This window comes from Tachypleus tridentatus, chromosome 12 (genome assembly GCF_004210375.1).
Source record: "Tachypleus tridentatus isolate NWPU-2018 chromosome 12, ASM421037v1, whole genome shotgun sequence".
NCBI classification, from domain to species: domain Eukaryota; kingdom Metazoa; phylum Arthropoda; class Merostomata; order Xiphosura; family Limulidae; genus Tachypleus; species Tachypleus tridentatus.
This window is the reverse complement of record NC_134836.1, coordinates 59821106-59846777: the sequence shown is the minus strand read 5'-3', so window position 1 is coordinate 59846777 and position 25672 is coordinate 59821106. Positions and strand designations below refer to the sequence as shown.

At 37.1% G+C, this 25672-nt stretch overlaps 1 pseudogene across 1 annotated transcript in view; it reads right to left on the bottom strand.

Annotated features, from left to right (window-relative positions):
- LOC143235631 (hemicentin-2-like) overlaps window positions 1-25672 on the bottom strand; it is a 133220-nt pseudogene that overhangs the window by 75209 nt on the left and 32339 nt on the right. The window contains exon 4 of the transcript XR_013019341.1: window positions 935-1261. The product of XR_013019341.1 is annotated as a hemicentin-2-like (transcript). The remainder of the gene's footprint in view (window positions 1-934; window positions 1262-25672) is intronic.

Below are 25672 nucleotides of genomic sequence, written 5' to 3'. Positions count from 1 at the left end.
GTAAGTATCTACTTAACTATATGATTTTAAACATGTTAGTATCTCCTTGACTATATTATTGTAAACATGTTAGTATCTACTTAACTATAGGATTGTAAACATGTTAGTATCTACTTAACTATATGATTGTAAACATGTTAGTATCTACTTCACTATATGATTGTAAACATGTTAGTATTTACGTAACTATATAATTGTAAACATGTTAGTATCTACGTAACTATATGATTGTAAACATGTTAGTATCTACTTGACTATATGATTGTAAACATGTTAGTATCAACTTAACTATATGATTGTAAACATGTTAGTATCAACTTAACTATATGATTGTAAACATGTTAGTATCTACTTAACTATATGATTGTAAACATGTCAGTATCTACTTAACTATATGATTGTAAACATGTCAGTATCTACTTAACTATATGATTGCAAACATGTTAGTATCTACTTAACTATATGATTGTAAACATGTTAGTATCTACTTAACTATATGATTGTAAACATGTTAGTATCTACTTAACTATATGATTGTAAACATGTTAGTATCTACTTAACTATATGATTGTAAACATGATAGTATCTACTTAACTATATGATTGTAAACATGTTAGTATCTAGTTAGCTATATGATTGTAAACATGATAGTATCTACTTAACTATATGATTGTAAACATGTTAGTATCTAGTTAGCTATATGATTGTAAACATGTTAGTGTCTACTTAACTATATGATTGTAAACATGTCAGTATCTACTTAACTATATGATTGTAAACATGTCAGTATCTACTTAACTATATGATTGTAAACATGTTAGTATCTACTTAACTATATGATCGTAAACCTGTTAGTATCTACTTAACTATATGATTGTAAACATGTCAGTATCTACTTAACTATATGATTGTAAACATGTTAATATCTACTCACCGTGTATGTCTAATTTCACCCATTTACTTATTCGTGTTGACGTGACGTTACTATTGACGAAACACACCAACCGGGCATCGAGATCCCAGCGTGATAGTGCAATCCGCACAACAGACACCACGTCGACACCACCTTGTTCGCCCGGTGTGTGAACAACTTTCGTTACCAAGGGATACGTCCCATTCCGCCACGACACTTCCGGTGCAGGTTTACCACCAGACGACTTGCACTTCAGTAGTATGGAACTTCCTTCAAGAAATGCACCGATTGTCGTCCCATTTTCAACAACCTTGTTATCAACTGTTATCACAGGTTCCGAAGGAACAACTGCAGGAGAGAAAAAACATGAAAAATGACGTTTAAAATGTAGTTATTACTGACAAATTCCTGGTCGAAGACAAAATTTATCTACAGGAAAACTATTTTTCAACTGAAGCAGTACTCTCTTTATATGAATTATTTTGAAATACAAAAAACGCTATTTTTAGAGTAAAAAAGGATGCTATTTTGTATCTTAGGTCTAATAAACCTGATGTTTATTGTAAACTTAATTGCACTGTTTAAGACATGGCATTAAAAGACATTTAAATAGATAAGGTTATAAGTTATTTTATAAATTTATTTCTAGGAACATTTACAATACAAACGTTACAAAAACAACGAACTTAACTTCTGAAGTGTCGTTTTATTTTAGTCAAATTTAACAATAAAAATTAAATAGTAGATGAAAAATATAGTTTACAGTAACACTGTGGGACATCATTCAATACAGTATCAATGTGGGACAACATTCAGTACAGTATCACTGTGGGACATCATTCAATACAGTATCACTGTGGGACAACATTCAATACAGTATCAATGTGGGGCAACATTCAATACAGTATCACTGTGGGACATCATTCAATACAGTATCAATGTGGGACAACATTCAATACAGTATCAATGTGGGACATCATTCAATACAGTATCACTGTGGGAAAACATTTAATACACTATCACTGTGGGACAACATTCAATACACTATCACTGTAGGACATCATTCAATACAGTATCACTGTAGGACATCATTCAATACAGTATCACTGAGGGACAACATTCAGTACAGTATCACTGTAGGACATCATTCAATACACTATCACTGTGGGACATCATTCAATACACTATCACTGTGGGACAACATTCAATACAATATCATTGTAGGACATCATTCAATACAGTATCACTGTGGGAAAACATTCAATACAGTATCACTGTGGGAAAACATTCAATACAGTATCATTGTAGGACATCATTCAATACAGTATCACTGTGGGAAAACATTCAATACAGTATCACTGTGGGACAACATTCAATACAGTATCACTGTGGGACATCATTTAATACAGTATCACTGTAGGACATCATTCAATACAGTATCACTGTGGGAAAACATTCAATACAGTATCACTGTGGGACAACATTCAATACAGTATCACTGTAGGACATCATTCAATACAGTATCACTGTAGGACATCATTCAATACAGTATCACTGTGGGACAACATTCAATACAGTATCACTGTGGGACAACATTCAATACAGTATCACTGTGGAACATCATTCAATACAGTATCACTGTAGGACATCATTCAATACAGTATCACTGTGGGACATCATTCAATACAGTATCACTGTGGGACAACATTCAATACAGTATCACTGTGGGACATCATTCAATACAGTATCACTGTGGGACAACATTCAATACAGTATCACTGTGGGACAACATTCAATACAGTATCACTGTAGGACATCATTCAATACAGTATCACTGTGGGACATCATTTAATACAGTATCACTGTAGGACATCATTCAATACAGTATCACTGTGGGAAAACATTCAATACAGTATCACTGTGGGACATCATTCAATACAGTATCACTGTGGGACAACATTCAATACAGTATCACTGTGGGACATCATTCAATACAGTATCACTGTGGGACATCATTCAATACAGTATCAATGTGGGACAACATTCAATACAGTATCACTGTGGGACAACATTCAATACAGTATCACTGTGGAACATCATTCAATACAGTATCACTGTAGGACATCATTCAATACAGTATCAATGTGGGACAACATTCACTACAGTATCACTGTGGGACAACATTCAGTACAGTATCACTGTGGGACATCATTCAATACAGTATCACTGTGGGACAACATTCAATACAGTATCACTGTGGGACATCATTCAATACAGTATCACTGTGGGACAACATTCAATACAATATCACTGTGGGACAACATTCAATACAGTATCACTGTAGGACATCATTCAATACAGTATCAATGTGGGGCAACATTCAGTACAGTATCACTGTGGGACAACATTTAATACAGTATCACAGTGGGACAACATTCAATACAGTATCACGGTAGGACATCATTCAATACAGTATCACTGTAGGACATCATTCAATACAGCATCAATGTGGGACAACATTCAATACAGTATCACTGTGGGACAACATTCAATACAGTATCACTGTGGGACAACATTCAATACAGTATCACTGTAGGACATCATTCAATACAGTATCACTGTGGGACATCATTCAATACAGCATCAATGTGGGACAACATTCAATACAGTATCACTGTGGGACAACATTCAATACAGTATCACTGTGGGACATCATTCAATACAGTATCACTGTGGGACAACATTCAATACAGTATCACAGTGGGACATCATTTAATACAGTATCACTGTGGGACAACATTCAATACAGTATCACGGTAGGACATCATTCAATACAGTATCACTGTAGGACATCATTCAATACAGCATCAATGTGGGACAACATTCAATACAGTATCACTGTGGGACAACATTCAATACAGTATCACTGTGGGACATCATTCAATACAGTATCACTGTGGGACAACATTCAATACAGTATCACAGTGGGACATCATTTCAATACAGTATCACTGTGGGACAACATTCAATACAGTATCACTGTGGGACAACATTCAATACAGTATCACTGTGGGACATCATTCAATACAGTATCAATGTGGGCAACATTCAATACAGTATCACTGTGGGACAACATTTAATACAGTATCAATGTGGGGCAACATTCAGTACAGTATCACTGTGGGACAACATTCAGTACAGTATCACTGTGGGACATCATTCAATACAGTATCACTGTGGGACAACATTCAATACAGTATCACTGTAGGACATCATTCAATACAGTATCACTGTGGGACAACATTCAATACAGTATCACTGTGGGACATCATTCAATACAGTATCACTGTAGGACATCATTCAATACAGTATCACTGTGGGACAACATTCAGTACAGTATCACTGTGGGACAACATTCAATACAGTATCACTGTGGGACATCATTCAATACAGTATCACTGTAGGACATCATTCAATACAGTATCACTGTGGGACAACATTCAATACAGTATCACTGTGGGACATCATTCAATACAGTATCACTGTAGGACATCATTCAATACAGTATCACTGTGGGAGAACATTCAATACAGTATCACTGTGGAACAACATTTAATACAGTATCAATGTGGGACAACATTCAGTACAGTATCACTGTGGGACAACATTCAGTACAGTATCACTGTGGGACATCATTCAATACAGTATCAATGTGGGACAACATTCAATACAGTATCACTGTGGGACAACATTCAATACAGTATCACTGTAGGACATCATTCAATACAGTATCAATGTGGGGCAACATTCAGTACAGTATCACTGTGGGACAACATTCAGTACAGTATCACTGTGGGACATCATTCAATACAGTATCAATGTGGGACAACATTCAATACAGTATCACTGTGGGACATCATTCAATACAGTATCACTGTGGGACATCATTCAATACAGTATCACTGTGGGACATCATTCTGTACAGCATCACTGTGGGACATCATTCAATACAGTATCACTGTGGGACATCATTCAATACAGTATCACTGTGGGACAACATTCAATACAGTATCACTGTAGGACATCATTCAATACAGTATCACTGTAGGACATCATTCAGTACAGTATCACTGTGGGACAACATTCAATACAGTATCACTGTAGGACATCATTCAATACAGTATCACTGTGGGACAACATTCAATACAGTATCACTGTGGGACAACATTCAATACAGTATCACTATGGGACATCATTCAATACAGTATCACTGTGGGACATCATTCGATACAGTATCAATGTGGGACATCATTCAATACAGTATCAATGTGGGACAACATTCAATACAGTATCACTGTAGGACATCATTCAATACAGTATCACTGTGGAACAACATTCAATACAGTATCACTGTGGGACATCTTTTATACAGTATCACTGTGGGACATCATTCAATACAGTATCACTGTGGACAACATTCAATACAGTATCACTGTGGGACAACATTCAATACAGTATCACTGTGGGACAACATTCAATACAGTATCACTGTGGGACAACATTCAATACAGTATAAATGTGGGACATCATTCAATACAGTATCACTGTGGGACAACATTCAATACAGTATCACTGTGGGACAACATTCAATACAGTATCACTGTGGGACATCATTCAATACAGTATCACTGTGGGACATCATTCAATACAGTATCACTGAGGGACAACATTCAGTACAGTATCACTGTAAAACATCATTCAATACACTATCACTGTGGGACATCATTCAATACACTATCACTGTGGGAAAACATTCAATACAGTATCATTGTAGGACATCATTCAATACAGTATCACTGTGGGAAACATTCAATACAGTATCACTGTGGGACAACATTCAATACAGTATCACTGTGGGACATCATTTAATACAGTATCACTGTAGGACATCATTCAATACAGTATCACTGTGGGAAAACATTCAATACAGTATCACTGTGGGACAACATTCAATACAGTATCACTGTGGGACAACATTCAATACAGTATCACTGTAGGACATCATTCAATACAGTATCAATGTGGGACATCATTCAATACAGTATCACTGTAGGACATCATTCAATACAGCATCAATGTGGGACAACATTCAATACAGTATCACTGTGGGACAACATTCAATACAGTAACACTGTGGAACATCATTCAATACAGTATCACTGTAGGACATCATTCAATACAGTATCAATGTGGGACAACATTCAATACAGTATCACTGTGGGACAACATTCAATACAGTATCACTGTGGGACATCATTCAATACAGTATCACTGTGGGACAACATTCAATACAGTATCACTGTGGGACATCATTTAATACAGTATCACTGTGGGACAACATTCAATACAGTATCACTGTGGGACAACATTCAATACAGTATCACTGTGGGACAACATTCAATACAGTAACACTGTGGAACATCATTCAATACAGTATCACTGTAGGACATCATTCAATACAGTATCAATGTGGGACAACATTCAATACAGTATCACTGTGGGACAACATTCAATACAGTATCACTGTGGGACATCATTCAATACAGTATCACTGTGGGACAACATTCAATACAGTATCACAGTGGGACATCATTTAATACAGTATCACTGTGGGACAACATTCAATACAGTATCACAGTGGGACAACATTCAATACAGTATCACTGTAGGACATCATTCAATACAGTATCAATGTGGGGCAACATTCAGTACAGTATCACTGTGGGACAACATTTAATACAGTATCACAGTGGGACAACATTCAATACAGTATCACGGTAGGACATCATTCAATACAGTATCACTGTAGGACATCATTCAATACAGCATCAATGTGGGACAACATTCAATACAGTATCACTGTGGGACAACATTCAATACAGTAACACTGTGGGACATCATTCAATACAGTATCACTGTGGGACAACATTCAATACAGTATCACAGTGGGACATCATTTAATACAGTATCACTGTGGGACAACATTCAATACAGTATCACGGTAGGACATCATTCAATACAGTATCACTGTAGGACATCATTCAATACAGCATCAATGTGGGACAACATTCAGTACAGTATCACTGTGGGACAACATTCAGTACAGTATCACTGTGGGACATCATTCAATACAGTATCACTGTGGGACAACATTCAATACAGTATCACAGTGGGACATCATTTAATACAGTATCACTGTGGGACAACATTCAATACAGTATCACTGTGGGACAACATTCAATACAGTATCACTGTAGGACATCATTCAATACAGTATCAATGTGGGGCAACATTCAGTACAGTATCACTGTGGGACAACATTTAATACAGTATCAATGTGGGGCAACATTCAGTACAGTATCACTGTGGGACAACATTCAGTACAGTATCACTGTGGGACATCATTCAATACAGTATCACTGTGGGACAACATTCAATACAATATCACTGTAGGACATCATTCAATACAGTATCACTGTGGGAAAACATTCAATACAGTATCACTGTGGGACATCATTCAATACAGTATCACTGTGGGACATCATTCAATACAGTATCACTGTGGGACAACATTCAGTACAGTATCACTGTGGGACAACATTCAATACAGTATCACTGTGGGACATCATTCAATACAGTATCACTGTAGGACATCATTCAATACAGTATCACTGTGGGACAACATTCAATACAGTATCACTGTGGGACATCTTTTAATACAGTATCACTGTAGGACATCATTCAATACAGTATCACTGTGGGACAACATTCAATACAGTATCACTGTGGGACAACATTTAATACAGTATCAATGTGGGGCAACATTCAGTACAGTATCACTGTGGGACAACATTCAGTACAGTATCACTGTGGGACATCATTCAATACAGTATCAATGTGGGACAACATTCAATACAGTATCACTGTGGGACAACATTCAATACAGTATCACTGTAGGACATCATTCAATACAGTATCAATGTGGGGCAACATTCAGTACAGTATCACTGTGGGACAACATTCAGTACAGTATCACTGTGGGACATCATTCAATACAGTATCACTGTGGGACAACATTCAATACAGTATCACTGTGGGACATCATTCAATACAGTATCACTGTGGGACATCATTCAATACAGTATCACTGTGGGACATCATTCTATACAGCATCACTGTGGGACATCATTCAATACACTATCAGTGTGGGACAACATTCAATACACTATCACTGTAGGACATCATTCAATACAGTATCACTGTAGGACATCATTCAGTACAGTATCACTGTGGGACAACATTCAATACACTATCACTGTAGGACATCATTCAATACAGTATCACTGTGGGACAACATTCAATACAGTATCACTGTGGGACAACATTCAATACAGTATCACTATGGGACATCATTCAATACAGTATCACTGTGGGACATCATTCGATACAGTATCAATGTGGGACATCATTCAATACAGTATCAATGTGGGACAACATTCAATACAGTATCACTGTAGGACATCATTCAATACAGTATCACTGTGGGACAACATTCAATACAGTATCACTGTGGGACATCTTTTTATACAGTATCACTGTAGGACATCATTCAATACAGTATCACTGTGGGAGAACATTCAATACAGTATCACTGTGGGACAACATTCAATACAGTATCACTGTGGGACAACATTCAATACAGTATCACTGTGGGACAACATTCAATACAGTATCAATGTGGGACATCATTCAATACAGTATCACTGTGGGAAAACATTTAATACACTATCACTGTGGGACAACATTCAATACAGTATCACTGTAGGACATCATTCAATACAGTATCACTGTAGGACATCATTCAATACAGTATCACTGAGGGACAACATTCAGTACAGTATCACTGTAGGACATCATTCAATACACTATCACTGTGGGACATCATTCAATACACTATCACTGTGGGACAACATTCAATACAATATCATTGTAGGACATCATTCAATACAATATCACTGTGGGAAAACATTCAATACAGTATCATTGTAGGACATCATTCAATACAGTATCACTGTGGGAAAACATTCAATACAGTATCACTGTGGGACAACATTCAATACAGTATCACTGTGGGACATCATTTAATACAGTATCACTGTAGGACATCATTCAATACAGTATCACTGTGGGAAAACATTCAATACAGTATCACTGTGGGACAACATTCAATACAGTATCACTGTGGGACAACATTCAATACAGTATCACTGTAGGACATCATTCAATACAGTATCACTGTAGGACATCATTCAATACAGCATCAATGTGGGACAACATTCAATACAGTATCACTGTGGGACAACATTCAATACAGTAACACTGTGGAACATCATTCAATACAGTATCACTGTAGGACATCATTCAATACAGTATCAATGTGGGGCAACATTCAGTACAGTATCACTGTGGGACAACATTCAGTACAGTATCACTGTGGGACATCATTCAATACAGTATCACTGTGGGACAACATTCAATACAGTATCACAGTGGGACATCATTTAATACAGTATCACTGTGGGACAACATTCAATACAGTATCACTGTGGGACAACATTCAATACAGTATCACTGTAGGACATCATTCAATACAGTATCAATGTGGGGCAACATTCAGTACAGTATCACTGTGGGACAACATTTAATACAGTATCACAGTGGGACAACATTTAATACAGTATCACTGTGGGACATCATTCAATACAGTATCACTGTAGGACATCATTCAATACAGCATCAATGTGGGACAACATTCAATACAGTATCACTGTGGGACAACATTCAATACAGTAACACTGTGGAACATCATTCAATACAGTATCACTGTAGGACATCATTCAATACAGTATCAATGTGGGGCAACATTCAGTACAGTATCACTGTGGGACAACATTCAGTACAGTATCACTGTGGGACATCATTCAATACAGTATCACTGTGGGACAACATTCAATACAGTATCACAGTGGGACATCATTTAATACAGTATCACTGTGGGACAACATTCAATACAGTATCACTGTGGGACAACATTCAATACAGTATCACTGTAGGACATCATTCAATACAGTATCAATGTGGGGCAACATTCAGTACAGTATCACTGTGGGACAACATTTAATACAGTATCAATGTGGGGCAACATTCAGTACAGTATCACTGTGGGACAACATTCAGTACAGTATCACTGTGGGACATCATTCAATACAGTATCACTGTGGGACAACATTCAATACAATATCACTGTAGGACATCATTCAATACAGTATCACTGTGGGAAAACATTCAATACAGTATCACTGTGGGACATCATTCAATACAGTATCACTGTAGGACATCATTCAATACAGTATCACTGTGGGACAACATTCAATACAGTATCACTGTGGGACAACATTCAATACAGTAACACTGTGGGACATCATTCAATACAGTATCACTGTAGGACATCATTCAATACAGTATCACTGTGGGACAACATTCAATACAGTATCACTGTGGGACATCTTTTAATACAGTATCACTGTAGGACATCATTCAATACAGTATCACTGTGGGAGAACATTCAATACAGTATCACTGTGGGACAACATTTAATACAGTATCAATGTGGGGCAACATTCAGTACAGTATCACTGTGGGACAACATTCAGTACAGTATCACTGTGGGACATCATTCAATACAGTATCACTGTGGGACAACATTCAATACAGTATCACTGTAGGACATCATTCAATACAGTATCACTGTGGGACATCATTCTGTACAGCATCACTGTGGGACATCATTCAATACAGTATCACTGTGGGACATCATTCAATACACTATCAGTGTGGGACAACATTCAATACACTATCACTGTAGGACATCATTCAATACAGTATCACTGTAGGACATCATTCAGTACAGTATCACTGTGGGACATCATTCAATAAACTATCACTGTAGGACATCATTCAATACAGTATCACTGTGGGACAACATTCAATACAGTATCACTGTGGGACAACATTCAATACAGTATCACTGTGGGACAACATTCAATACAGTATCACTGTGGGACATCATTCAATACAGTATCACTGTGGGACATCATTCAATACAGTATCACTGTGGGACAACATTCAATACAGTATCACTGTGGGACAACATTCAATACAGTATCACTATGGGACATCATTCAATACAGTATCACTGTGGGACATCATTCGATACAGTATCAATGTGGGACATCATTCAATACAGTATCAATGTGGGACAACATTCAATACAGTATCCCTGTAGGACATCATTCAATACAGTATCACTGTGGGACAACATTCAATACAGTATCACTGTGGGACATCTTTTTATACAGTATCACTGTAGGACATCATTCAATACAGTATCACTGTGGGAGAACATTCAATACAGTATCACTGTGGGACAACATTCAATACAGTATCACTGTGGGACAACATTCAATACAGTATCACTGTGGGACAACATTCAATACAGTATCAATGTGGGACATCATTCAATACAGTATCACTTTGGGAAAACATTTAATACACTATCACTGTGGGACAACATTCAATACACTATCACTGTAGGACATCATTCAATACAGTATCACTGTAGGACATCATTCAATACAGTATCACTGAGGGACAACATTCAGTACAGTATCACTGTAGGACATCATTCAATACACTATCACTGTGGGACATCATTCAATACAGTATCACTGTGGGACAACATTCAATACAATATCATTGTAGGACATCATTCAATACAGTATCACTGTGGGAAAACATTCAATACAGTATCATTGTAGGACATCATTCAATACAGTATCACTGTGGGAAAACATTCAATACAGTATCACTGTGGGACAACATTCAATACAGTATCACTGTGGGACATCATTTAATACAGTATCACTGTAGGACATCATTCAATACAGTATCACTGTGGGACAACATTCAATACAGTATCACTGTGGGACAACATTCAATACAGTATCACTGTGGGACAACATTCAATACAGTATCACTGTAGGACATCATTCAATACAGTATCACTGTAGGACATCATTCAATACAGTATCACTGTGGGACAACATTCAATACAGTATCACTGTGGGACAACATTCAATACAGTATCACTGTGGAACATCATTCAATACAGTATCACTGTGGGACATCATTCAATACAGTATCAATGTGGGACAACATTCAGTACAGTATCACTGTGGGACAACATTCAGTACAGTATCACTGTGGGACATCATTCAATACAGTATCACTGTGGGACAACATTCAATACAGTATCACAGTGGGACATCATTTAATACAGTATCACTGTGGGACAACATTCAATACAGTATCACTGTGGGACAACATTCAATACAGTATCACTGTGGGACATCATTCAATACAGTATCACTGTGGGACAACATTCAATACAGTATCACTGTGGGACATCATTCAATACAGTATCAATGTGGGACAACATTCAATACAGTATCACTGTGGGACAACATTCAATACAGTATCACTGTGGAACATCATTCAATACAGTATCACTGTAGGACATCATTCAATACAGTATCAATGTGGGGCAACATTCAGTACAGTATCACTGTGGGACAACATTCAGTACAGTATCACTGTGGGACATCATTCAATACAGTATCACTGTGGGACAACATTCAATACAGTATCACAGTGGGACATCATTTAATACAGTATCACTGTGGGACAACATTCAATACAGTATCACTGTGGGACAACATTCAATACAGTATCACTGTAGGACATCATTCAATACAGTATCAATGTGGGACAACATTCAGTACAGTATCACTGTGGGACAACATTCAATACAGTATCAATGTGGGGCAACATTCAGTACAGTATCACTGTGGGACAACATTCAGTACAGTATCACTGTGGGACATCATTCAATACAGTATCACTGTGGGACAACATTCAATACAATATCACTGTAGGACATCATTCAATACAGTATCACTGTGGGAAAACATTCAATACAGTATCACTGTGGGACATCATTCAATACAGTATCACTGTAGGACATCATTCAATACAGTATCACTGTGGGACAACATTCAATACAGTATCACTGTGGGACAACATTCAATACAGTATCACTGTGGGACATCATTCAATACAGTATCACTGTGGGACATCATTCAATACAGTATCACTGTAGGACATCATTCAATACAGTATCACTGTGGGACAACATTCAATACAGTATCACTGTGGGACATCATTCAATACAGTATCACTGTAGGACATCATTCAATACAGTATCACTGTGGGACAACATTCAATACAGTATCACTGTGGGACAACATTTAATACAGTATCAATGTGGGGCAACATTCAGTACAGTATCACTGTGGGACAACATTCAGTACAGTATCACTGTGGGACATCATTCAATACAGTATCAATGTGGGACAACATTCAATACAGTATCACTGTGGGACAACATTCAATACAGTATCACTGTGGGACATCATTCAATACAGTATCACTGTGGGACATCATTCTGTACAGCATCACTGTGGGACATCATTCAATACAGTATCACTGTGGGACATCATTCAATACAGTATCAGTGTGGGACAACATTCAATACAGTATCACTGTGGGACATCATTCAATACAGTATCACTGTGGGACATCATTCAGTACAGTATCACTGTGGGACATCATTCAATAAACTATCACTGTAGGACATCATTCAATACAGTATCACTGTGGGACAACATTCAATACAGTATCACTGTGGGACAACATTCAATACAGTATCACTGTGGGACAACATTCAATACAGTATCACTGTGGGACATCATTCAATACAGTATCACTGTGGGACATCATTCAATACAGTATCACTGTGGGACAACATTCAATACAGTATCACTGTGGGACAACATTCAATACAGTATCACTATGGGACATCATTCAATACAGTATCACTGTGGGACATCATTCGATACAGTATCAATGTGGGACATCATTCAATACAGTATCAATGTGGGACAACATTCAATACAGTATCACTGTGGGACATCATTCAATACAGTATCACTGTGGGACAACATTCAATACAGTATCACTGTGGGACATCTTTTTATACAGTATCACTGTAGGACATCATTCAATACAGTATCACTGTGGGAGAACATTCAATACAGTATCACTGTGGGACAACATTCAATACAGTATCACTGTGGGACAACATTCAATACAGTATCACTGTGGGACAACATTCAATACAGTATCAATGTGGGACATCATTCAATACAGTATCACTGTGGGAAAACATTTAATACACTATCACTGTGGGACAACATTCAATACACTATCACTGTAGGACATCATTCAATACAGTATCACTGTAGGACATCATTCAATACAGTATCACTGAGGGACAACATTCAGTACAGTATCACTGTAGGACATCATTCAATACACTATCACTGTGGGACATCATTCAATACACTATCACTGTGGGACAACATTCAATACAATATCATTGTAGGACATCATTCAATACAGTATCACTGTGGGAAAACATTCAATACAGTATCATTGTAGGACATCATTCAATACAGTATCACTGTGGGAAAACATTCAATACAGTATCACTGTGGGACAACATTCAATACAGTATCACTGTGGGACATCATTTAATACAGTATCACTGTAGGACATCATTCAATACAGTATCACTGTGGGAAAACATTCAATACAGTATCACTGTGGGACAACATTCAATACAGTATCACTGTGGGACAACATTCAATACAGTATCACTGTAGGACATCATTCAATACAGTATCACTGTGGGACATCATTCAATACAGCATCAATGTGGGACAACATTCAATACAGTATCACTGTGGGACAACATTCAATACAGTATCACTGTGGAACATCATTCAATACAGTATCACTGTAGGACATCATTCAATACAGTATCAATGTGGGGCAACATTCAGTACAGTATCACTGTGGGACAACATTCAGTACAGTATCACTGTGGGACATCATTCAATACAGTATCACTGTGGGACAACATTCAATACAGTATCACAGTGGGACATCATTTAATACAGTATCACTGTGGGACAACATTCAATACAGTATCACTGTGGGACAACATTCAATACAGTATCACTGTAGGACATCATTCAATACAGTATCAATGTGGGGCAACATTCAGTACAGTATCACTGTGGGACAACATTTAATACAGTATCACAGTGGGACAACATTCAATACAGTATCACTGTAGGACATCATTCAATACAGTATCACTGTAGGACATCATTCAATACAGCATCAATGTGGGACAACATTCAATACAGTATCACTGTGGGACAACATTCAATACAGTATCACTGTGGGACAACATTCAATACAGTATCACTGTGGGACAACATTTAATACAGTATCAATGTGGGGCAACATTCAGTACAGTATCACTGTGGGACAACATTCAGTACAGTATCACTGTGGGACATCATTCAATACAGTATCAATGTGGGACAACATTCAATACAGTATCACTGTGGGACAACATTCAATACAGTATCACTGTAGGACATCATTCAATACAGTATCATTGTGGGGCAACATTCAGTACAGTATCACTGTGGGACAACATTCAGTACAGTATCACTGTGGGACATCATTCAATACAGTATCAATGTGGGACAACATTCAATACAGTATCACTGTGGGACATCATTCAATACAGTATCACTGTGGGACATCATTCAATACAGTATCACTGTGGGACATCATTCTGTACAGCATCACTGTGGGACATCATTCAATACAGTATCACTGTGGGACATCATTCAATACACTATCAGTGTGGGACAACATTCAATACACTATCACTGTAGGACATCATTCAATACAGTATCACTGTAGGACATCATTCAGTACAGTATCACTGTGGGACAACATTCAATAAACTATCACTGTAGGACATCATTCAATACAGTATCACTGTGGGACAACATTCAATACAGTATCACTGTGGGACAACATTCAATACAGTATCACTGTGGGACAACATTCAATACAGTATCACTATGGGACATCATTCAATACAGTATCACTGTGGGACATCATTCAATACAGTATCAATGTGGGACATCATTCAATACAGTATCAATGTGGGACAACATTCAATACAGTATCACTGTAGGACATCATTCAATACAGTATCACTGTGGGACAACATTCAATACAGTATCACTGTGGGACATCTTTTTATACAGTATCACTGTAGGACATCATTCAATACAGTATCACTGTGGGAGAACATTCAATACAGTATCACTGTGGGACAACATTCAGTACAGTATCACTGTGGGACATCATTCAATACAGTATCACTGTGGGACAACATTCAATACAGTATCACTGTGGGACAACATTCAATACAGTATCACTGTGGGACAACATTCAATACAGTATCACTGTGGGACATCATTCAATACAGTATCACTGTGGGACATCATTCGATACAGTATCAATGTGGGACATCATTCAATACAGTATCAATGTGGGACAACATTCAATACAGTATCACTGTAGGACATCATTCAATACAGTATCACTGTGGGACAACATTCAATACAGTATCACTGTGGGACATCTTTTTATACAGTATCACTGTAGGACATCATTCAATACAGTATCACTGTGGGAGAACATTCAATACAGTATCACTGTGGGACAACATTCAATACAGTATCACTGTGGGACAACATTCAATACAGTATCACTGTGGGACAACATTCAATAAAGTATCAATGTGGGACATCATTCAATACAGTATCACTGTGAAAAAACATTTAATACACTATCACTGTGGGACAACATTCAATACACTATCACTGTAGGACATCATTCAATACAGTATCACTGTAGGACATCATTCAATACAGTATCACTGTGGGACAACATTCAATACAGTATCACTGTAGGACATCATTCAATACACTATCACTGTGGGACATCATTCAATACACTATCACTGTGGGACAACATTCAATACAATATCATTGTAGGACATCATTCAATACAGTATCACTGTGGGAAAACATTCAATACAGTATCATTGTAGGACATCATTCAATACAGTATCACTGTGGGAAAACATTCAATACAGTATCACTGTGGGACAACATTCAATACAGTATCACTGTGGGACATCATTCAATACAGTATCACTGTAGGACATCATTCAATACAGTATCACTGTGGGACAACATTCAATACAGTATCACTGTGGGACAACATTCAATACAGTATCACTGTGGGACAACATTCAATACAGTATCACTGTAGGACATCATTCAATACAGTATCACTGTAGGACATCATTCAATACAGCATCAGTGTGGGACAACATTCAATACAGTATCACTGTGGGACAACATTCAATACAGTAACACTGTGGAACATCATTCAATACAGTATCACTGTAGGACATCATTCAATACAGTATCAATGTGGGGCAACATTCAGTACAGTATCACTGTGGGACAACATTCAGTACAGTATCACTGTGGGACATCATTCAATACAGTATCACTGTGGGACAACATTCAATACAGTATCACAGTGGGACATCATTTAATACAGTATCACTGTGGGACAACATTCAATACAGTATCACTGTGGGACAACATTCAATACAGTATCACTGTAGGACATCATTCAATACAGTATCAATGTGGGGCAACATTCAGTACAGTATCACTGTGGGACAACATTCAATACAGTATCACTGTAGGACATCATTCAATACAGTATCACTGTAGGACATCATTCAATACAGCATCAATGTGGGGCAACATTCAGTACAGTATCACTGTGGGACAACTTTCAGTACAGTATCACTGTGGGACATCATTCAATACAATATCACTGTGGGACAACATTCAATACAATATCACTGTAGGACATCATTCAATACAGTATCACTGTGGGAAAACATTCAATACAGTATCACTGTGGGACATCATTCAATACAGTATCACTGTAGGACATCATTCAATACAGTATCACTGTGGGACAACATTCAATACAGTATCACTGTGGGACAACATTCAATACAGTATCACTGTGGGACATCATTCAATACAGTATCACTGTAGGACATCATTCAATACAGTATCACTGTGGGACAACATTCAATACAGTATCACTGTGGGACATCATTCAATACAGTATCACTGTGGGACATCATTCAATACAGTATCACTGTGGGAGAACATTCAATACAGTATCACTGTGGGACAACATTTAATACAGTATCAATGTGGGGCAACATTCAGTACAGTATCACTGTGGGACAACATTCAGTACAGTATCACTGTGGGACATCATTCAATACAGTATCAATGTGGGACAACATTCAATACAGTATCACTGTGGGACAACATTCAATACAGTATCACTGTAGGACATCATTCAATACAGTATCAATGTGGGGCAACATTCAGTACAGTATCACTGTGGGACAACATTCAGTACAGTATCACTGTGGGACATCATTCAATACAGTATCAATGTGGGACAACATTCAATACAGTATCACTGTGGGACATCATTCAATACAGTATCACTGTGGGACATCATTCAATACAGTATCACTGTGGGACATCATTCTGTACAGCATCACTGTGGGACATCATTCAATACAGTATCACTGTGGGACATCATTCAATACACTATCAGTGTGGGACAACATTCAATACACTATCACTGTAGGACATCATTCAATACAGTATCACTGTAGGACATCATTCAGTACAGTATCACTGTGGGACAACATTCAATAAACTATCACTGTAGGACATCATTCAATACAGTATCACTGTGGGACAACATTCAATACAGTATCACTGTGGGACAACATTCAATACAGTATCACTGTGGGACAACATTCAATACAGTATCACTGTGGGACATCATTCAATACAGTATCACTGTGGGACATCATTCGATACAGTATCAATGTGGGACATCATTCAATACAGTATCAATGTGGGACAACATTCAATACAGTATCACTGTAGGACATCATTCAATACAGTATCACTGTGGGACAACATTCAATACAGTATCACTGTGGGACATCTTTTATACAGTATCACTGTAGGACATCATTCAATACAGTATCACTGTGGGAGAACATTCAATACAGTATCACTGTGGGACAACATTCAGTACAGTATCACTGTGGGACATCATTCAATACAGTATCAATGTGGGACAACATTCAATACAGTATCACTGTGGGACAACATTCAATACAGTATCACTGTGGGACATCATTCAATACAGTATCAATGTGGGACAACATTCAGTACAGTATCACTGTGGGACAACATTCAGTACAGTATCACTGTGGGACAACATTCAGTACAGTATCACTGTGGGACATCATTCAATACAGTATCAATGTGGGACAACATTCAATACAGTATCACTGTGGGACATCATTCAATACAGTATCACTGTGGGACATCATTCAATACAGTATCACTGTGGGACATCATTCTGTACAGCATCACTGTGGGACATCATTCTGTACAGCATCACTGTGGGACATCATTCAATACAGTATCACTGTGGGACATCATTCAATACACTATCAGTGTGGGACAACATTCAATACACTATCACTGTAGGACATCATTCAATACAGTATCACTGTAGGACATCATTCAGTACAGTATCACTGTGGGACAACTTTCAATACACTATCACTGTAGGACATCATTCAATACAGTATCACTGTGGGACAACATTCAATACAGTATCACTGTGGGACAACATTCAATACAGTATCACTGTGGGACAACATTCAATACAGTATCACTATGGGACATCATTCAATACAGTATCACTGTGGGACATCATTCGATACAGTATCAATGTGGGACATCATTCAATACAGTATCAATGTGGGACAACATTCAATACAGTATCACTGTGGGACACCATTCAATACAGTATCAATGTGGGACATCATTCAATACAGTATCAATGTGGGACATCATTCAATACAGTATTAATGTGGGACATCATTCAATACAGTATTAATGTGGGACATCATTCAGTACAGTTTCACTGTGGGACATCATTCAATACAGTATCACTGTGGGTGCAACATTCAATACAGTATCACTGTGGGACATCATTCAATACAGTATCAATGTGGGACAACATTCAATACAGTATCACTGTGGGACACCATTCAATACAGTATCAATGTGGGACACCATTCAATACTGTATCACTGTGGGACATCATTCAATACAGTATCAATGTGGGACAACATTCAGTACAGTATCACTGTGGGACATCATTCAGTACAGTTTCACTGTGGGACATCATTCAATACAGTATTAATGTGGGACATAATTCAGTACAGTATCACTGTGGGACATCATTCAATACAGTATCACTGTTGGTGCAACATTCAATACAGTGTCACTGTAGGACATCATTCAATACAGTATCACTGTAGGACATCATTCAATGCAGTATCAATGTGGGACAACATTCAGTACAGTATCACTGTAGGACATCATTCAATACAGTATCACTGTAGGACATCATTCAATACAGTATCAATGTGGGACATCATTCAATACAGTATCACTGTGCGACATCATTCAGTACAGCCATTGCAAGAATTTGAGTTACGTTTAAAGGTTTTTTGCTTTGTTATTTGTTGTTGTTTTTTATCACGCGATAAAAGATGAAAAACTTTAAGTGTATTTAATGTTGTACTTATGTTTTCAGGAAAACAAAATAAAGGTTAAACGAAAGAAACTTTATTATAGGCCTGTAGGGAAGTTATGATTGCATATGTCTTAAACATTCATAAATTTTTCAACTGTCCGAGAGTCAATTTGAGCCATCTTTTTAATCATGTTTCTTAAGCATTAAATACACGCATATTGTTGACGTATCACATTAACATGTGCACACACCTTCCTTACACGGTATTCCATTAACTGCACTTGCACACTTCTATTGTAGTTTATCCTCGTCATGTGGTGTTCTATGTACATTGTCTTTTTGTTGTTTGATGTGTGCGTGTGTTTTGTTTTATTGTGGTATCATTTGCAATGCCACGTTTAGTGTATCATTGCTTGTTTATTTTATATAAAAGCACACATCGCTCTTTTTCATGTCATTAAATTTCAAAGGAAAAAAACAATTATGTTATCTTTTGTTTAATTTATAAAATTATTTTTCTTATTTACTTTTGCTTATCATGACGCTACGAGCTTCAATCATTTCGTCCGGTTCAATTTGTAAAGACGTTGTTTTGTTCAGCATGACTCGTAAGAACTTAAAGATCATTAAAATAATATGAGGCAATTATGCAAAAACTCCAAGTTGATAAAAATTAAAAATCGTTACTAAATAAAGATTAACCACAGAGGGTTATATTACTGTGTCAACCTCAACTGGCGGAGTTGATACTTGTTAAATTATAAGTGTTCAAGATACAGTTTTAGACTTACGAAGTTTTGTTTCTTTTGAATTTCTCGCAAAGCAACACGAAGGTTATATGCGCTAGTCGTCCCTAATTTAGCAGTGTGAGACTAAAGGGAAAGCAGCTAGTCATCACCACCCATCGCTGACTCTTGGGCTACTCTTTTATCAACGAACTGTGGAATTGACCGTAACTTTACAATGTCCTCTCGTCTGAAGGGGCGAGCAATCTTCAGTCGTGGCTACCTATTTTTCAGTTTTTACATTAACATTAATATCATTAATATTATGGTGCGTCATTCTTTATTAAAACACAGCTTTCAGTGTGACTACCTATTTATCAATGAAACGTTTATAAAATTACACACGCTCGTGTGTGTACATACCACTTACAAACAAGTCGAAAGAAAAACTACAAAATCGGTGCACTAATTCAAAAATCCCAGGGTACGGGCTATGATGTAGGACATAAAATATACCCTAGGTATTGGAGGTGACTGCTGAAGTAGGATCCACATTGCGGTGGGGATACACCGTCTATCAGTCTTTTCGTCCATTCGGCAATCTCGCGTAAAGAAACAGTAACAGAGTGACAATAGATATAGAAATGAGGAGACCGAGATGTGGATGCTGACGACCACAACATCCCACATCTATATCACCCTTCACTGTCTACAGACAGTTGTGGGAAGGTGACTGCTTTCCGAAATAAAGAAAATAATTAATTGAAATAGAATTAGAAAAAAAAAAATAAGGAAATAAGGTACAAACTATTTACTTAAGTATGTTTAAATATAAAACAATTTATTATCTATACTATATACAAATAAGTATACGTGCTTGGAAAATGCAGGTTGTTGATTAATGAGCGTGTTACCTAAAAAATGAATTGCTAATGAAATGTATTTTAAGTTTTGTAAATACATTAAGCTGCAGTAAGTAAAGTGTAATACAGTAATCCACCACCGATATGTTGTTATAATCGCTACATTCGAATATTTACCCAGATAATAACTAGGAGTCGTAAAACGTATTTTAAAGACGGAGATTTAAAATTAAGATCACTGAATGTATAATTAGCTCGTGTTAGATTATAACACTGTATAGTAGCCAAGTACAGCTAAATAAAACACGTTGAGGCGTCTAAAATACTTAGATCTGAATTCTAAATTGACTCTTTACTGATTTTCACGTTATGTTTGTTGGTAAGAAAGGTGTGATGCTTCGTAATTCGTTTGGAACATGAGAAAAAGATACTGAAGTGACTAAAATGCCTTCCTTTCTAAAGCACTAAACCATATAAAGTTGTAAAGGAACTTTTAAAGTTCAAGAGTATTACGACCTTCCCTTTGAAAGTGTCTCCAGTGGCACAGCGAAGTGTCTGCGGAATCGCACCGCTATAAACCGGGTTTCGATACCGATGGTGGGCAGGACTCAAATGTGACTCATTGTGTAGGTTTGTGCTTAACTCCAAACAAACCAGTTTAGAATGAGCTATATATAAATTTAATCGGGCAAGACAGAGCAAAGCAGCTCTGTTTGAAAAATAAATTTACCGATCTGACAGATTCGTGTTTCTGTCCCTGTATAGTCGTTACAAAGTGAGTTTGTAAACTAGCTTTACAGATGGGAGACTAATGCTCTCCCGCATTTTGTTTTCTTTATACACTCTTGGTTAGCGTGCCGAACTGTGGATCGGAAGTTCCATGTTTCACGCCCCGTAAAACAAAAACAAATCATGTTTAGCACTTTGGCGTCGCAAATATTCAATTAGAATAAGGGTCTGAGTCTAGTATTCAATTAAAGTAACTGAAGAGTTGGTGGCGGGTGTTGTTGATAAACTATCTCTCCTTTTGGTTGAAATTTACATTTTGCTAGCACAAATATCCTTGAATAAATAAAGTATAACTTTCATTTGGTTGTTTGTCTGGTTTTAAATAAAAAGGTTTTATTTTATTTTCCCTTCCCGTAAAAAAACAATCATTAGATCTCAATGCACTTCTCACTCCAAAATTTGATAAGGAAAATGAAAAATGGTAGTACCTTATTTTCATTTTTTATTTATTATTTTTCATCTTTTTATGTTTATCCTTTTTCTTATTTTAACTTGGAAGAGCAGTCACCTTCCCACAACTGTCTACAGGCAATGAAGGGTGATACAGGCGTGGGACGTTGTGGGCTTGAGTACCCAAATCTCACTCTCCATATTTCTAATATTCTTATGCGAGACTAGCGAATTGGAGGTTAAGAATGATATACGGTGTATCCTCACCGCAATGTGGGTCCTATTTCCACATTCACCTCTATGGCCTAAGATATATTTTATAATCCCATGTTATAGCTTGTAACCTAACTTCCATTTTTTTTTTAATATGCAGTATTTTACTTAATGTGTTTTGGTTTATGGCTTGACAATTTTGTGTTTATTATGGTATATATATATATATATACCATATATATATGTATATATATACATACTTGAGTATATGCGCGTGTAGTATTTTATTTCCCTGACAAGTTTGGTTTGGTTTGATTTAAGCACAAAGCTACACAATGGGCTGTATGTGCTTAGCCCATCATAGGAATCGAAACCCGGATTTTTTAGCGGTGGAAGTCCGCAGACATGCCGCTGTGCTACCGGGAAGCTTCTCTAATAAGTAAAATGGAGTTAAGCCTAGTTGAATAATTACATTTTAGATGCGTTTTGAAATGTTTAGACTTATCAAAGCTTAACGCTAGACAGTTGTTCTATTTTAATAGAAATAATAGTTGGTATAAATATCCTGAACTAAAAGTACTATATCCGACATATTATACTGCCGATTTTGATTTCATAAGTTGTATATTAGTGTTATATCAGATGTATTCTTCTTTTGAATTTTCTAACGGTCCGGCATAGCCAGGTGGTTAAGGTGCTCGTTTCGTAATCTGAAAAGCGCGGGTTCGAATCCCCGTCATACCAAACACAGTCGCCCTGTTAGTTGTGGGAGCATTATAACACAACGGCCAATCCCACTATTCGTTGGTAAAAGAATAACCCAAGAGTTGGCGGTGAGTGGTGATGACTAGCTGCCTTCCCTCTAATCTTACATTGTTTTATTAGAGACGACTACAGCAAATAGCCCTCGTGTAGCTTTGCGCGAAATTCAAAACAAACTTAAATACTGTGATTTCTAGCTCAACGAAAAAATATTAAAACATACATAACAAATTACCTTTCAAGAAACTTTAATATGTTCGTGAAAAAAACATTTTATAAAATCGAGTTATTGATCAACTGTTCGCCGAATTTCAGTCACCAGTTAATGAAGTTGTATTAAATCAACGGTTTTTTTTAAGATTATTATTTTTGGTTATGTTTATGTTGAGAATAAGCTTTAGGCGAAAACATGCAAATAGCACATATATATATAATAGTTCACGCCCCATGAGACATCAGATAAACAGAGTTTCATTTTATTAAAAAAAAAAAGACCCCGTTATTACAGCAGTAAGTCTACGGATTTACATGTTTTTTTTTGTATGGTCTTTGAATTTCGCGCAAAGCTACTTGAGGGCTATCTGCGCTAGCCGTCCCTAATTTAGCAGTGTAAGACTAGAGGGAAGGCAGCTAGTCATCACCACCCACCGCTAACTCTTGGGTTACTCTTTTACCAACGAATAGTGGGATTGACAGTCACATTATAACGCCCACACGACTGAGAGGACGAGCATGTTTGGTGCGGCCGGGATTCGAACCCGCGACACTCGGATTACGAGTCGAACGCCTTAACACGCTTAGTCATGTCAGGCCCCTCTGATTTACAACACTGAAATCAGAGGGTTCGATTCCCCTCGCTGGGCTCAACAGATAGCCCGATGTGGCTCTACTATAATAACAAAACACACACACAACAAATATATATAGATAATACAAGATAAATGCAATATGATAATTAAACAATTCAAAATTGAATGAAAAGAAAGAAAGCATTCATTTGTAATCAGAACCAATCGTTTCAAAGAAAACGTACATTGATTTAAGTCATTAAAAATACAACCTTTCCCTTAATAAAGCATCGATCAAAAGTACTCTGA